General features: G+C 42.7%; 1 protein-coding gene across 1 annotated transcript in view; it reads left to right on the top strand.

Moving 5' to 3' along the window:
* The first annotated feature begins 6,858 nt into the window (after positions 1–6,858).
* Positions 6,859–15,905, top strand: part of ZNF800 (zinc finger protein 800) — a 185,116-nt gene continuing 176,069 nt past the window's right edge. The window contains exon 1 of the mRNA XM_055590838.1: positions 6,859–7,184. The gene's annotated coding sequence lies outside the window, so the exon portion shown is untranslated. The remainder of the gene's footprint in view (positions 7,185–15,905) is intronic.

The following is a 15,905-nucleotide window of genomic DNA, read 5'->3' as shown; positions in this document are numbered from 1 at the left end:
TATTTCAGGTCCCTCCATACGGAGTGGATGACCAAGTATACTGCTCAGAGCTCTGCCGACAGGGAGAATTTGCCTTCATCCCAGCCCTTTAGGCCCACTCCTGAGTAATGCAGCTGTAGCATTTTGTTTTTATACCGATATACTGTTATTGGCCCATCTATGGCCCACACCTGAGTCCTTTCCTCTTCTGTTAATTGGTAACGAGGAATCCTCTATGAGGCTGTGAGTCAAGGAAGAGGCGTTAATGCAGTAGACCGAGGTGCAGGGGAATCTGAACTGCCTGTTTAGGTAGTTTGCTTATACCTTCTGGACTTGCTTGGGCCAAAAACTAAATACACATTTTCCATCATATAGTGGATTGCTGTATTTCTCTGACCTCATAATTCAGTGATCTAATCCCATCCAGCTTCATGGGCAGTTCTCATAGTCACTTGTACAGTCAGTTGATGGCCCAAGATCAGTCAAGTTCTGTGAGGTCTCAGTGGTACCGGGACCTGTTTTTCAAATGGAGAATAGTCCTTGGCCACGGAAGATCTGGCCTTGCTTCACAACCCTCGTGTTTTGTGCTAACTTTCCCCCAAGGCTTTCCAGAGACTCTGCACAGCATTCTCATCCACTGCAGATACTTCTAGCACTGCCTGCAGGGGCTGCTGGGCAGTAAGGTGGCACAGCAGATACACTCTGCTTGGACTCATGCTTTCAGAACCCAATCCCAGGTAGAAGGGTGAGGGCAGAGGGTAAGGCAGGAGAGGAGAGAGTGTGAATGTGTAGCAGTCAACAGGCCACCACTTGGGTTTGAAAATGACTGATTTCTCACAAGGAAAATGTTGTTTTCTATTTCTTTAATTTGTTGTTACATCTATATGAGATGATGGATTAGTTCACTACACCTATTGTGATAATCATTTCATGATGTATAAAAGTCAAACCATTATGCTGTACTTTTTAAACTTACACTGTGCTGTTATGTCAATTACATCTCGATGAAACTGGAAAGGGGACAAAAAAAGGATGATTGATTTCTCAATCTTGTGAGATTATTTTCTGGCCGGCTTTGAATTTGATTTTTTTTTTTTTTTTCCAGAGCTGAAAGGAAGAAGAATTTATCTGTCAGCTGCTCTCTTGCCTTAGTCAGATTCAACCCATGGGGCATTATTTGCCTCACATATGTGGGAGCTGAGGAGGTCTGCCTCAAAAGATGGGTCCTCAGGAAAAACCTGGAGGTTGGACATGTGAGCCGGGGTGTGGACACAAAAGAAGATGCTCTTGGATTGTTGCAGCTGAGTTACTTCCTTGCATAAAACTCCCTGATATGCTCTGTCCTCAGTTGTGTCCAACTCTTTACGATCCCGTGGACTGCAGGACGCCAGGCCTCCTCGTCCATCACCAACTCCCGGAGTTTTCTCAAACTCATGTCCATTAAGTCAGTGACGCCATCCAACCATTTCATCCTCTGTTGTCCCCTTCTCCTCCCACTTTCAGTCTTTCCCAGCATCAGGATCTTCCCCAATGAGTCAGTTCTTCACATCAGGTGGCCAAAATATTGGAGCTTCAGCTTCAGCATCAGTCCTTCCAATGAGTATTCAGGACTGATTGCCTTTAGGATGGACTGGTTGGATCGCCTTGCTGTCCAAGGGAGTCTCAAGAGTCTTCCCCAACACCCCAGTTCAAAAGCACCAATTCTTCGGTGCTCAGCTATCTTTATGGTCCAACTCTCACATCCATATTCAGACATCACTACTGGAAAAACATAACTTTGACTAGATGGACCTTTGTCGGCAAAGTAATGCCTCTGCTTTTTAATATGCTGTCTAGGTTGGTCATAGCTTTTCTTCAAAGGAGCAAGCATCTTTTAATTTCATGGCTTCAGTCACCATCTGCAGTTATTTTGGAGCCCCCCAAAATAAAGTTAGCCACTGTTTCCACTGTTTCCCCATCTATTGCCATGAAGTGATGGGACCAGATGTCATAATTTTGTTTTTTGAATGTTGAGTTTTAAGCCAGCTTTTCACTCTCCTCTTTCACTTTCATCAAGAGGCTCTTAGTTCTTTTTCACTTTCTTCTCTAAGGGTGGTGTCATCTGCATATCTGAAGTTATTTATATTTCTCCCAGCAATCTTGATTCCAGCTCGTGCTTCTTCTAGCCCAGCATTTCACATGATGTACTCTGCATAGAAGTCAAATAAGCAGGGTGACAATATACAGTCTTGATGTACTCCTTTCCCAATTTGGAACCAGTCCATTGTTCCATGTCTGGTTCTAACTGTTGCTTCTTGACCTGCATACAGATTTCTCAGGAGGCAGGTCAGACAGTCCAGTATTCCCATCTCTTTAAGAATTTTCCACAGTTTATTGCGATCCACACAGTCAAAGGCTTTGGCATAGTCAATGAAGCAGAAGTAGATGTTTTTCTGGAACTCTTGTTTTTTCGATGATCCAATGGATATTGGCAATTTGATCTCTGGTTCCTCTGCCTTTTCAAAATCCAGCTTGAACATCTGGAAGTTCACGGTTCACATACTTTCAAAGCCTAGCTTGGAGAATTTTGGGCATTACTTTGCTAGCGTGTGAGATAAGTGCAATTGTGCGGTAGTTTGAGCATTCTTTGGCATTGCCTTTCTTAGGAATTGGAATAAAAACTGATTTTTCCCAGTCCTGTGGCCATTACTGACTTTTACAAATTTGCTTGCGTATTGAGTGCAGCACTTTCACAGCATCATCTTTTAGGATTTGAAATAGCTCAGCTGGAATTCCATCATCTCCACTAGCTTTGTTTGTAGTGTTGCTTCCTAAGGCCCACTTGACTTCACATTCCAGGATGTCTGACTCTAGGTGTGTGATCACACCATCATGGTTATCTGGGTCATTAAGTTCTTTTTTGTACAGTTCTTCTGTGTATTCTTGCCATCTCTTCTTAATATCTTCTGCTTCTCTTAGGTCCATACCATTTCTGTCCTTTATTGTGCCCATCTTTGCATGAAATATTCCCTTGGTATCTCTAATTTTCTTGAAGAGATCTCTAGTCTTTCCTATTCTATTGTTTTCCTCTATTTCTTTGCATTGGTCACTGAAGAAAGCTTTCTTATCTCCCCTTGCTATTCTTTGGAACTCTGCATTCAGATGCTTATATATTTCCTTTTCCCCTTTGCCTTTAGCTTCTCTTCTTTTCTCAGCTATTTGTAAGGCCTCCTCAGACAACCATTTTGCCTTTTTGCATTTCTTTTTATTGGGGATGGTCTTGATCACTGCCTCTTGTACAGTGTCACAAACCTCCGTCCATAGTTCTTCAGGCACTCTATCAGATCTAATCCCTTGACTCTATTTGTCACTTCCACTGTATAGTTTTAAGGGATTTGATTTAGGTCATACCTGAATGGTCTAGTGGTTTTCCCTACTTTCTTCAATTTAAGTCTGAATTTGGCAATAAGGAGTTCATGTTCTGAGCCACAGTCATCTCCCCGTCTTGTTTTTGTTGACTCTACAGAGCTTCTCCATCTTCGGCTGCAAAGAATGTAATCAAAATTGATTTATTTCGGATTGATTATATTCTTTGCAGCTCTGTCCAATAATTAGCATCAAATCTAGTGATGTACCTGGTCTGGTTCCTGCTCACCTCTCTGACTTTATCTTACTCCACTCACTTCCTCCACCTGTTGATTTCTTTCTGTCCCAAGTTTTGATGATTTTGCCCTTGCCATTCTCTCTGTCTGGAGTGCTCTTCTCCTTGATCTGTGCCGGCTAGTTCTTCTAAAGAGTTCACTCCATCCAACGTAGCCCACCCCCTTCTGTCCCACCACTCCACTTCTAAGTCTTTTTTTTTTGTTGTTGCCTGTGTCTCTCATTGGTTGCCATTAGAGTTTGACTCCATGAAAGCAGAAAACTTACCCTTCTTTTTCACTCTTGTATTTGCTGCACCTGGACTAGGGTTTAGTGCAAAGTCCACTCCAGTACTTTTGCCTGGAAAATCCCATGGATGGAGGAGCCTGGTGGGCTGCAGTCCATGGAGTCGCAAAGAGTTGGGCACAACTGAGCGACTTCACTTTCACTTTGCACTTTCATGCATTGGAGAAGGAAATGGCAACCCACTCCAGTGTTCTTGCCTGGAGAATCCCAGGGACGGGGGAGCCTGGTGGGCTGCCGTCTATGGGGTCGCACAGAGTCGGACACAACTGAAGCGACTTAGCAGCAGGAGCAGGCACTCAATACATATTTCTTAAATGAGTGTTTGAATAGTGATACTTGTAATGGAAGTATTTACGACTAAACCAAGACTTCCTCTTTACAAATACAACATGCTTAAAAGACATTATTTGTTAGATACTTTTTAAAAACAGCATCCTGTTTCCTGTTTGACTGAAGAAAAAACACAGAGGACTAACAGTTGGGTCTCAATGGTCAGGTAGGTAAAGTAGGTTTTTCTAAGGAGGATTCAAATTTGGGCTCCATTTGTGCAACTAACTGCCAGAAACTTCATAGCTAATTTCCTACGGACCACATTGAAGTTTACACATATGTGTATCATAGAGATGACCAGGGCCTCTATTAGGCCAAAAAACCAAACCAAATCAACCCTCCCCCCAAACCTTCCCAAGCCCCTTTCTGTGCCAGTGGAGCTATTCTGTTATGTAGAAAGCACATGAGACTTATTTTAGAACCATGGTATCGCTACTGTCTAAAGCCTCTTGATGAACGTGAAAGAGGAGAGTGAAAAAGTTGGCTTAAAACTCAACACTCAGAAAACTAAGATCATGGCATCTGGTCCCATCACTTCATGGCAAATAGATGGGAAAACAGTGGAAACAGTTGAGAGGCTGTTTTTCTGGGCTCCAAAATTATTGCATATGGTGACTGCAGCCATGAAATTAAAAGATGCTTGCTCCTTGAAAGAAAAGCTATGACCAACCTAGACAGCGTATTAAAAAGCAGAGACATTACTTTGCCAACATAGGTCCATCTAGACAAAGCTATGGTTTTACCAGTAGTTGTGTATGGATGTGAGAGTTGGACTATAAAGAAAGCTGAGCACCGAAGAATTGATGCTTTTGAACTGCGGTGTTGGAGGACTCTTGAGAGTCACTTGGATCAAGGAGATCCAACCAGTCCATCCTGAAGGAAATCAGTCCTGAATAATAGTTATTGGAAGGACTGATGCTGAAGTTGAAACTCCAATCCTTTGGTCACCCGATGTGAAGAATCAACTCATTTGAAAAGACCCTGATGCTGGGAAAGATTGAAGGCAGGAGGAGAAGGGGATGACAGATGATGAGATGGTTGGATAGCATCACTGACTTGATGGACATGAGCTTGAGTAAGCTCCAGGAGTTGGTGATGGACAGGGAAGCCTGGTGTGCTGCAGTTCATGGGGTTGCAAAAAGTCAGAAATGACTGAGTGACTGAACTGAACTGATTTACAATTGTTTGCAGTTTTCAGAGGAATCTTTGCATCATTCTTTGGTATTACTTCTGGGATGGTCCTTGGAAATCATCTATTTTAGCCTTCTCATTTTACAGATGAGAAAAGTAAGCTCCAGAGTGGGAAAGTGACTAGTGCAAGGTCATTCTGTTAGTTAGAGGAAGGGCCAGGACCAGAATTCAGATCTCTTGACAAAAAGTTGAGACTTTTACAGTATACCATGACAACTTTCCTTTATTCCCTTGCTCCCTTAGGAAAAAAAAAAAATAAAAACCTCAAAAATTCTCTTAAACAGTGTCCTGTTTAGAAAGGGCACACTGACCAACAGGCTCAACCATAAAGCACTGATCCTGAACTTCTCGGGAACATTCTCACTACAGAGGATGAAATGGTTGGATGGCATCACCGACTCAATGGGCATGAATTTGAATAAACTCTGGGAGTTGGTGATGAACAGGGAGGCCTGGCATGCTGCAGTCCATGGGGTTGCAAAGAGTCAGACACAACTGAGCGACTGAACTGAACTGAACTGAACTGAAACAGTGTCCTTGTGAGTCCTGATGGGATCACTACAGGTCTCTGGATCCTGGCAGTGATGGTAATGAGAAGTGCTGATCTCCCTTTCTTGTTCTGCTTGGAATATTTTTTGAATTTTCATCAGACAAACATTACCCATTTAAGGGAAGCAACTGTGAGGGGCTTAAGTGAGACCTACATAAAAAGTCACAGGAAACATTTCCGCTGCAACTAAGTAACCGTCTATTGAAATTCACTAGAAATAAATTACTGTGGATGTTTTCTCCCAGTGACACTGTTTTCTCCTAAGACGTCAGTAGACATGCCTATCTTTCCCTTTCCTTTACAGGTGTAGGTTTGCAGAGTTTCAGAAAGTTTGTCCAGGTCTGAAAAAACCTGAACCATTTTTCTTTGTACCATGCGATAGTTAAAATTTAGAACCATCAGGAAAAGACTCCAACTAATTTGGAAGATTTGGGGGAAAGCTGATTGTTTACCTCTACTGAAAGCAATTTGAGTCTGTAATCTCTATCCTGTAAAACTTCTTTCTTTGTCTTCCTGCCTTCAGAGGTGGGAGGTGGGTAACATTTCCACTTTGCAGAGCTTTCTATCCATATTTGTTCTCTCTAGATCATTCTCAGGATGATGATGAGGATTTAGTTGTGGGTGGTGCACACCTATGCGCAATTTGAATGAACAGTCCTGTGCATTTCTAGCCGAGAATGTGACCAAGAAGTTCAGGACCAGTGCTTTATGGTTGGAGCCCGTTGGTCAGCGTGCCCTTTCTAAACATTACACGGGGTGTGACTAGAGCAGCATGATGCTCTTTTGTTTCCACGGAGGGTTTGGGAAACAGTAGGACTTTGAGTTCACCCCTCCCAGAGCAGAAGACTGAACTGAAACTACCCGCTGGAATCGTCCTGGTTCCTCCCTCGAGTAAATCACTTTCACATTTGTTGCAGCTGGCTCTGCTTGGTCCCTGAAGCGGCAATTGCACAACTTGCTGCACACGTCCTGTAGCCCTACCTTTGTGCTTCCGATCCCTCTTCAGTAAAATGTTCTCAGCGCACAAAAGCAGTGGCTGAAGCTTCGGGCAGAGAGGGAGGAGGGAGCCAGCCGGCTGCAGCGCGGCTGCAACATCTCCAGTGGATACGGACGCTGCTAACCCTGCCTAGGAAACTAATGGAGCATCCCTAAGAAACCCCAACTCCAGCTTGGCTCACCCCAGCCTTCTCCCCCACCTCCAGACCCCCAGGTGAGACTAACTCCAACCAACCCACCCCGCGGCCAGCAGTCCAGCCAGCCTGCCCGTGGAAGGCATGCTTCTCACTCCCGGAATTCCACCTGAATCTTAGCATGTTTTGTTTTGTGAAAAGATAAGGCCGTTACCCCAATTTTCCTTTGTTTTCCAGAAATTTCTTGTCTGTGGTAACTGAAAGCATTTCCTCTGGGGATGGGGTGAAAAAAAATAAAGGGGCATAAATGTTTGCAATGCAAAGTTGTTTGGCTTATGTAGGGAGACTTTAGAGACTCCTGCTAACTAACCAGGTTACCCACACGAGGCTTCCAACTACCTCCCGGGGAACAGCGGCTGAAAGGCGAGGGTATGGATGTGATGCTGCTATTTGTGGGCATCTGTGTCAGTGTTTATATTTAAATACATTTCCCTCTAAGAATTTTTTTTTTTTTTCACAGTAGCAAAGATAGAAATAGAACTCAGATTTACTGGTACTCTATTTCTACTGGTACTCTTTGCGACCCCATGGACAGTAGCCTGCACCAGGCTTCTCCGTCCATGGGATTTTCTAGGCAAGAGTACTGGAGTGGGTTGCCATTTCCTTCTCCATCTCTAAGAATTTTTAATTGGAGATTTTGCCTTGAGGATCTCCAATAAATCAGAGAAGGAGCTAAACGGAGTTATTTCGCTTCTAACCAAACTTTAATTCGGGGCTTTCTTTCCCCTGCGGTTCTTGCCCCGAAGCGATCTGTAAAGCGAACCCACTCTGATACAGTTTGAAAAGTGCATTTTGTACTTGGCTCTTTCTTTGATCGAATTAATCTGGGCTTTTTTGTAGTTCTAAATGAGGCCTAGGGGCTGACAATGTAGCGGTTTAAAGGGGATTTTAGGGGATAATAGTCAATGCAAATAGTGCCATGAGAATGGCAACTTGCTTTTGCACTTTCAATCACATAATAACTGCAAAGAAAGCTTTTAAAATGAATTGAAATTTTGTGGCATGCCATCTGGGATTATTTGGGGAAACAGTTCTGAATACTGCAGTTGGGTGAAAGAATGGTGGTACGTCTGCTCTTGAGCTGACAAGTCTCACATGGCAACCTTATGTTAACTGGTGCGAAGTTGGCTAGCATTTTTTTTTTTTATTTTATTATTTTCTTTCTCTCGGATTATCTGCAAAAATTCTCTTTGATTGCTGGTATTTGGGTCTGAAAAACTTTTCCATTGTTGAGGAGTTCAATTCAACCCCTTGCAGCTGCTGATCCCCTCATTGTTCCCCTCGTTATGTGTACGCGTCTCAGATGAATGTAGCCAAGCCTTTTAGTGCCTTAATAGGTGTCTACATAAAGGTCATTTATTCTGCCGCACTTGTTTTAACAAAAGTTTATACACAAACAACAACCACAGCTAAAACATTCACATTAATCAATTTCCTCCTGATTGCAGAATGCAAAAACCGCCGCAGGCCAGAGCCCGGGGCATGAAAAATGTTTTCCGTGTATGGTGTTGTAAAACAGAAAATAGTTTAAGCAATTTCATCAAGGGCAAAAGCAGGGCGAGGCATCGTTGTGGCAACACAGTTTCTAATTGACATTTCCCATCCTGGTGTCTCTGTATCTATGCAGCTGTGTCAGATCACTTTGAGAGCAGAGAGACTCTTAGGAATGGAGGGAGTGGAGCTTTTAACTCTGCCCCTGATATTCAGCCTGGCTTGGGAGCTGCTCTAGGTGAACTTCTGGTGGGTGTCAGCTACAGCCTCAGTAGGAAAGGCTGTGTAGGTGATAATCAGAATCTGGAGAAAACGGCATAAAGGTATCTGTAATTTGCAAAAAAAAAAAAAAAAAAATCATTTCCTTGCTGATGTATGACCCACCCTGTTATACAAAAGAAAAGACAGCCACAACCAGTCCTTTCCAACTGCAAACTCCACAGAAGGCTGTTTTTAGGATGAAGTAAATGATGAAAATAGTTGCTGCCAATCGTAAATGCTGATAAGGAGGCTGACTTGCTAACTAAACTGCTGCACGTGCAGACAGACAAGCAAGGGTTTCTGAGGCATCTTGGTGCTGTTCTTCGGTGCTGTGAGGGAATCGCCCAGCCCAGTGGACGTCATGTGGGAATTAGAAAACTCTGGCCACGTGGGAGAGGGAACAAGAAGCCCCACCCACCCTGCCTCCCTGAGCAAACCCCGAAGACTCTGCCTCAGCTGCTGCCCTAATTCAGAGACATAAGCACATTTCTCCACCCATCTCAGGATGATACTGAGTACCTGTCATGGCTGTCTTCACTAGATCGTTCAGGAAGTAAAATCAAACACACTACATGGTGTTCATAGGTTATTCTCCTTTGCTGTATCAGCTTGCAGGCTTCTCAATCCTTTTAGCTTAAGCCTGACAGCACTAGAGAAGTTAAAGACTCAAGTCCTTAGATACTTCGGAGGTTTTGTGAAGATGAAAAAACTCTGTGACTTTGTCTTCGTGTGTCTCCACCACTTCCCCCATCCCCATTGGAGGATCTCCTCCCTTTCCTGTATACATCTCCGCGGCTGAGGAGGTTTCTAGTGGACCCGATTGGTTCTCTCAGCCATTTGGGTTAGAGAGCTGCTTCTCAAACTCTAAAGTGTGTGTGAATGACCTGGGATGTTGTTAAAATACACATTCTTTTTTTTTTTTTTAACAAAGTTATTTATTTTCAGCTGTGCTGGGTCTTTGTTGCTGCACACAGGTTTTCTCTAGTTGTGGTGTGTGGGCTTCTCACTGCGGTGGCTTCTCTTGTTGTATGGGCTCTAGAGCATGGGCTTGGTCATTGTGGCTCATGGGATTAGTTGCTCCGTGGCATGTGGTATCTTCCCTGACCAGGGATTGAACCCATGTCCCCTGCATTGGCAGGCAGATTCTTTACCATTGAGCCACCAGGGAAGCCCCCAAACCTGCATTTCTGACAAGTGCCCTGGTGATGCTGATGCTGCCAGGGGCTTGAGATTCTAACTTACCTGGAGATGAGATATAGCTCTCACTGTCCCAAAGGATTGAGCTAGATGAGATAGTACTATATGTCTATCAAAATAGCTACAATGAAAAATAATGACGGTACCAAATGCTGGTGAGGATGCAGGTGAAGTGGATCACCCTTATACTGCCCATGGGAATGTAAAATGGCACAGCCAGCCTGTAAGACAGTTTGGCAGTTTCTTATAAAACTAAATACATAACTGTCCAACAGTTGTACAGCACCCAAGCAGTTGTACTCTTGGACATCGCTCCCAGAGAAATGAAACTTTCTCATCACAAAAAACTGTGACTATTTATAACAGCTTTATTTGCAATAGCTAAAAATTGGAGGCAACTTAGATATCCTTCCACAAGTAAATGGCTAACCAGTAATTGTATTTCAACAATCTTTTAAGACATTGTTTGTGATGTCTTAGGAGGATCTTAGAGGTGAAAATGTTAGGAACTACTTTGTCAGTGCTTACTAAGTCTGATGTAATTGGTCTATGTGGTGTGATGGGGAGCTCGGTAAGCAATACATTCTCACAGAAAAAGAGGAAATGATAAAGTGCTCATTGCCCAGAGTCCAGCAAATGGAAAATAAAAAAAGTAGAAAGTAGTGAGTAAGCATACTTATACCAAGGGTATTTAGTAAAAAAAAAAAAACCTGCTTCTAAGATATAGTTGATGCAAATTCATCTTTGTTATTCTTCTCTGACTGCCCCACTATAGTATAGTATTAATAATAATGATTCTGATATATTATTGGGTTTTGAAGTGCTTTCTGTGTTACTGAATTGCTTAATAAATGTTATTGTAGGTAGACACTACAATATCACAGTTTTCTGCAAATTGGTAATACATGGATGGTCTCCTTATGGCATCTCTTAGTTAATGTTTGCTGATCCAGAACCTGCCCGTCCCCATTCCTTAGAGATGTTCAGGAGTTGAAGGTACCTGGACAAAAGAGAGCTCATATACTCCTCCTTAAATTGCTAATGAAGTGGCTTACCTATTGGTCCAGATCATCAGTCAGAGTGGGTTTTAGGGTCCAAGCATCTAGAAGTGCCAAGCCAAGGGGCTCATTTTGTGTTGGTCGTGCTAAAATGGCAGTCTACGGGTGCCCCCACCTCTGGTCCTAGAGAAGCAATGGCAGCTGACTCCTATATAATACTTTCTGTGTACCACACACTATTCTAGGTATTTTACACAGGTTAACTTATTTAATTCTCCTTACAACCTTACAAGATTGCTGCTATTCCCATTCCAACTTACTGATGAGAAAACTGAGGTGCAGAGACGTTCAATTGCCCAAGGTCATACAGCTTAGCAGAACTAAAGTTCAAACCCAGCTCATCTTGCTCTGGAGTTCTTGGCCTATGCAAATGCATAGGTGTTATAATTCTATTTCAAGGCCAGATATTTTTATTTTAATATGTCCCAAATTGTCTAGAATTTGTTTTGGTGTCCTTTTCTGAATAAATTTACCCATTAAGTGTCTATATCACAAAGCCTGTGGATCGACATGCAGTGATGAGTTTGATGAAATGGTAAGTCACAATGGTAGGATACATTAATTGTGGAGCCTCACAGATGGCAAAAGAAGATCAAGAGGAGAGATGTTATTCTCAACGTCATTGTGCATATCAACTCTTGATGAGGTCTGCATAATTTACCAGTTTCTGGTACTGTGAAATAATTTGTGGAATGGTATTTTCATTTGCTCAATATTATGATTCAATATAATGTGTCATTTGTTTGTGTTCATGGGTTGTTATTTCCCTGTGGGCACCTTCGAAGATGAAGGACAAGCTTCCTTTAGAAACCATAAGAAGATTAAAGGGATTATCTGAAGTATATATCAATGGACATGGGCATGAGTTTAGGTAAACTCTGGGAGTTGGTGATGGACAGAGAGGCCTGACATGCTGCAGTCCATGGGGTTGCAAAGAGTCCGACACAACTGAGCGACTGAACTGAACTGAACTGAAGTATATATATATCTGTTCTCTCCCTCCTCCAGGCTGTCAGATATACTACAGATGGGCGACCTATGGACATCAGAATGTTTTTTATTTTATGGCATGTTCACAGGCTTGGAGAGATTTGAATGGCTCTAGATTCAGTCACAATCCCACGGACGGAGGAGCCTGGTGGGCTGCAGTCCATGGGGTTGCTAAGAGTTGGACACAACTGAGCAACTTCACTTTCACTTTTCACTTTCATGCATTGGAGAAGGAAATGGCAGTCCACTCCAGTGTTCTTGCCTGGAGAATCCAAGGGACAGGGGAGCCTGGTGGGCTGCTGTCTATGGGGTCGCATAGAGTCGGACACGACTGAAGCCAGTTAGCAGCAGCAGCAGCAGATTCAGCCACAGGCTGCTGTTCCTCGGTATAGCATGTATTCATTTAAAAATGAAATGAACCTCATTTTCTTACAACTCAGTCTAAAGGATTTTGCTTGCAGAAATTTGTTGTTGTTGTTTGCAGTCATTCTTCTTCTTGGTAGTAGTATTGCCAAGACTCTTTTTCAAATATTGTTTATGCTTCTCCTTTTTTAAGAAAAATCAGTGACTGTGCTTAGGGTAAGTTATATGATTTCCCCCTTTTCTTCAGTCTGAGCTTAGACTGCTAGACTAGCTCAGTGGGGGATCTAATGGCTGGTAATTATCTCAGATAAATTACTGCTTGAAGAAAAGGGAAGACACCTTGAGAGCTAAAAGTCAGTCTATTGAATAGTCAGTGGAAATGTCCCTGTAATTTTGTCATTTTGAAATGATGTCAATAATGTTTGCTTGGCAATCGAAGAAACACCTTCTCAAAGCTTGTGGGCATCAAAATTAGTAGGAGAAAAATCCCTGAGCCATTATCAAAGTGTCTTCTTGCTCACTCAGAAAAAAGGGACAGCATGTCTGACCCTGTGGCTTACCATACACTTACCTTGTACATTCATCAATTATGTGACCCACCAGAGCAATCTCGGGTTTCCCAGGGGGCTCAGTGGTAATGAATCTGCCTACCAGTGCAGGAGACTCAGGAGACATGGGTTCAGTCCCTGGGTCGGGAAGATCCCCTGAAGGAGGGCATGGCAACCCACTTCAGTAATCTTGCCTGGAAAATTCCATGAACAGAGGAGCCTGGCAGGCTACAATCCATGGGGTTGCAAAGAGTCAGGCACAACTGAGCACACACAAACGGAACAATCTTAAATATGATAAGAAAGTCACGGCCCAGAGTCTAGCCAGATTACAGAAAGAAAATGTGTATTCAGGGACAACACAACTATCACTGGGTACTCCATTTGATCCAGGAAATCAGGAAACTGATAGAAGATGGAAAAAGCATTTAGGAACACATTGTTGTGATGGAAGTGTTTGTACAGAATAACAAGAGGACTTCAACTTTTTTTTAAAATAATTTATTTATTTTTGGTCTCCATTGCTGTGCACAGGCTTTGTTCTATTGCATTGAGCCTCTTGATGAAAGTGAAACAGGAGAGTGAAAAAGTTGGCTTAAAGCTCAACATTCAGAAAACTAAGATCATGGCATCCGGCCCCATCACTTTGTGGCAAAGAGATGGGGAAACAGTGGAACAGTGGCTGACTTTATTTTTTGGGGCTCCAAAATCATTGCAGATGGTGATTGCAGCCATGAAATTAAAAGACACTTACTCCTTGGAAGGAAAGTTATGACTAACCTAGATAACATATTAAAAAGCAGAGATGTCACTTTGTCAACAAAGGCCTGTCTAATCAAAGCTATGGTTTTTCCAGTAGTCATGTATGGATGTGAGAGTTGGACTATAAAGAGAGTTGAGCACTGAAGAATTGATGCTTTTGAATTGTGGTGTTGGAGAAGACTCTTGAGAGTCCCTTGGACTGCAAGGAGATCCAACCAGTCCATCCTAAAGGAGATCGGTCCTGGATATTCATTGGAAGGACTGATGTTGAAGCTGAAACTCCAATCTTTTGGCCACCTGATGCAAAGAGCTGACTCATTTGAAAAGACCCTGATGCTGGGAAAGATTGAGGGCAGGAGGAGAAGGGGACGACAGAGGATGAGATGGTTGGATGGCATCACCGACTCAATGGACATGGGTTTTGGTGGACTCCGGCAGCTGGTATGGACAGGGAAGCCTGGCATGCTGCAATTCATGGGGTTGCAAAGAGTCAGATACAACTGAGCGACTGAACTGAACTGAACTCTCTGTTGTGGTGCACGGGCTTCTCCTCGTGGTGGCTTCTCTTGCTGCAGAGCATGGGCTCTAGGCTTATGGACTTCAGTGAGAGCTCAGTAGTTGTGGTGTGTGGGCTTTAGTTGCTCCATGGCATGCGGAATCCTCCTGGACCATCCTGTTTGGATTAGGACGTCAAACCCATGTCCTCAACTTTTTCTTATTATTTAAAGCTCTATGTAGAGTTAAGCTATTTTTCTGTTATTATTTTTATGATAGAAAGTGAAAGAAAGAAAGTGAAGTTGCTCAGTCGTGTCCGACTCTTTGCGACCCCATGGACTGTAGCCTACTAGTCTCCTCCGTCCATGGGATTTTCCAGGCAAGAATACTGAAGTGGGTTGCCATTTCCTTCTCCAGAGATTTTTTTTTTATGATATATGCTACTTAAATTGCAATTCTGTTAAGCATTTCAGAACTTTTAGAACTGGAAGGGGATTTTGAGCCAAAAATAGCTGCAATTACAGAGTTCTTCCTCCCTATCGAGACCCAAATAAATGTTACATGCATTTTTTTTTTTTCATTCTTCACAGTCTATAGGTTGGGTTTAATTCTGCCCACTTTACGGTGAGGATAAGTGAAGCTGGGCAAGGTTAAATACCATGGTAGTGCTAGTGTTAGTCACTCAGTTGTGTCTGGCTCTTTGAAACTCCATGGACTATAGCCTGCCAGGCTCCTCTGTCCATGGGATTATCCAGATAAGAATACTGGAGTGGGTTGCCATTTATTCCTGCTCTAACAAGGTAGAGCTGGGATTGAAAGAGTAAGTGCCTTGACTCCAGCGTATACTCTTAACCCTTGGGTTCTAACTGCCTTGGGTGAATACCTTAGAAAACTGAAGTCAGAAGAAGTTAATTTACCTAAAAGTACATCAACACGTGGTTGGTTTTCTGAATTAGTTAAGCAGAGAAAAAAGGGGAAGGCCAGGGTGAAGCCCCTGTGCTCTGGAATGGACCTCTGTCCCTTCTGAGTCCTAAACACCAACCAGTTCGCATCTCTGGAAACTCCTTTGCTGATCAGAGCACATAGCATTTCCTTGTTATAAGCACTTACAAAGAAGTAGCAGTTTATTGAGATATAATTTACATTTTACAATATCCACCATTTAAGAGTATACAATTCAGTGATTTTTAGTATTTTCACAAAGTTGTATAACCATCATCATTATCCGATTCCAGAATATTTTAATCACTTGTCTATGGACATACTACCCTGAATTTGCCTGATCCCTTCAGAATATTTTAATCACTGAACAAAAGAAAATCCCACACCTATTAGGAGTCACTCTCCATTTATTACTTCCTCAGCCTCTGCCAACAATTAAGCTGCCTTTTTTCTCTGCGGATTTGCCTCTTTTAGATATTTCATATAAATAGAGTCATACAATATGCGGCCTTTTGTTTCTGGCTTCTTTCATTTAGCATAATATTTTCAAGGTTCATTCATGTTGTAGTATGAATCAGTTGCTTTTTATGGCTGAGTAATATTCCATTGTCATGAAAACACCATATGTTGCTTA

The sequence above is a fragment of the Bubalus kerabau genome, chromosome 8 (genome assembly GCF_029407905.1).
Source record: "Bubalus kerabau isolate K-KA32 ecotype Philippines breed swamp buffalo chromosome 8, PCC_UOA_SB_1v2, whole genome shotgun sequence".
Classification (NCBI taxonomy): domain Eukaryota; kingdom Metazoa; phylum Chordata; class Mammalia; order Artiodactyla; family Bovidae; genus Bubalus; species Bubalus kerabau.
The sequence above is the reverse complement of the archived record's forward strand: the minus strand, read 5'-3'. Positions and strand labels throughout refer to the sequence as shown.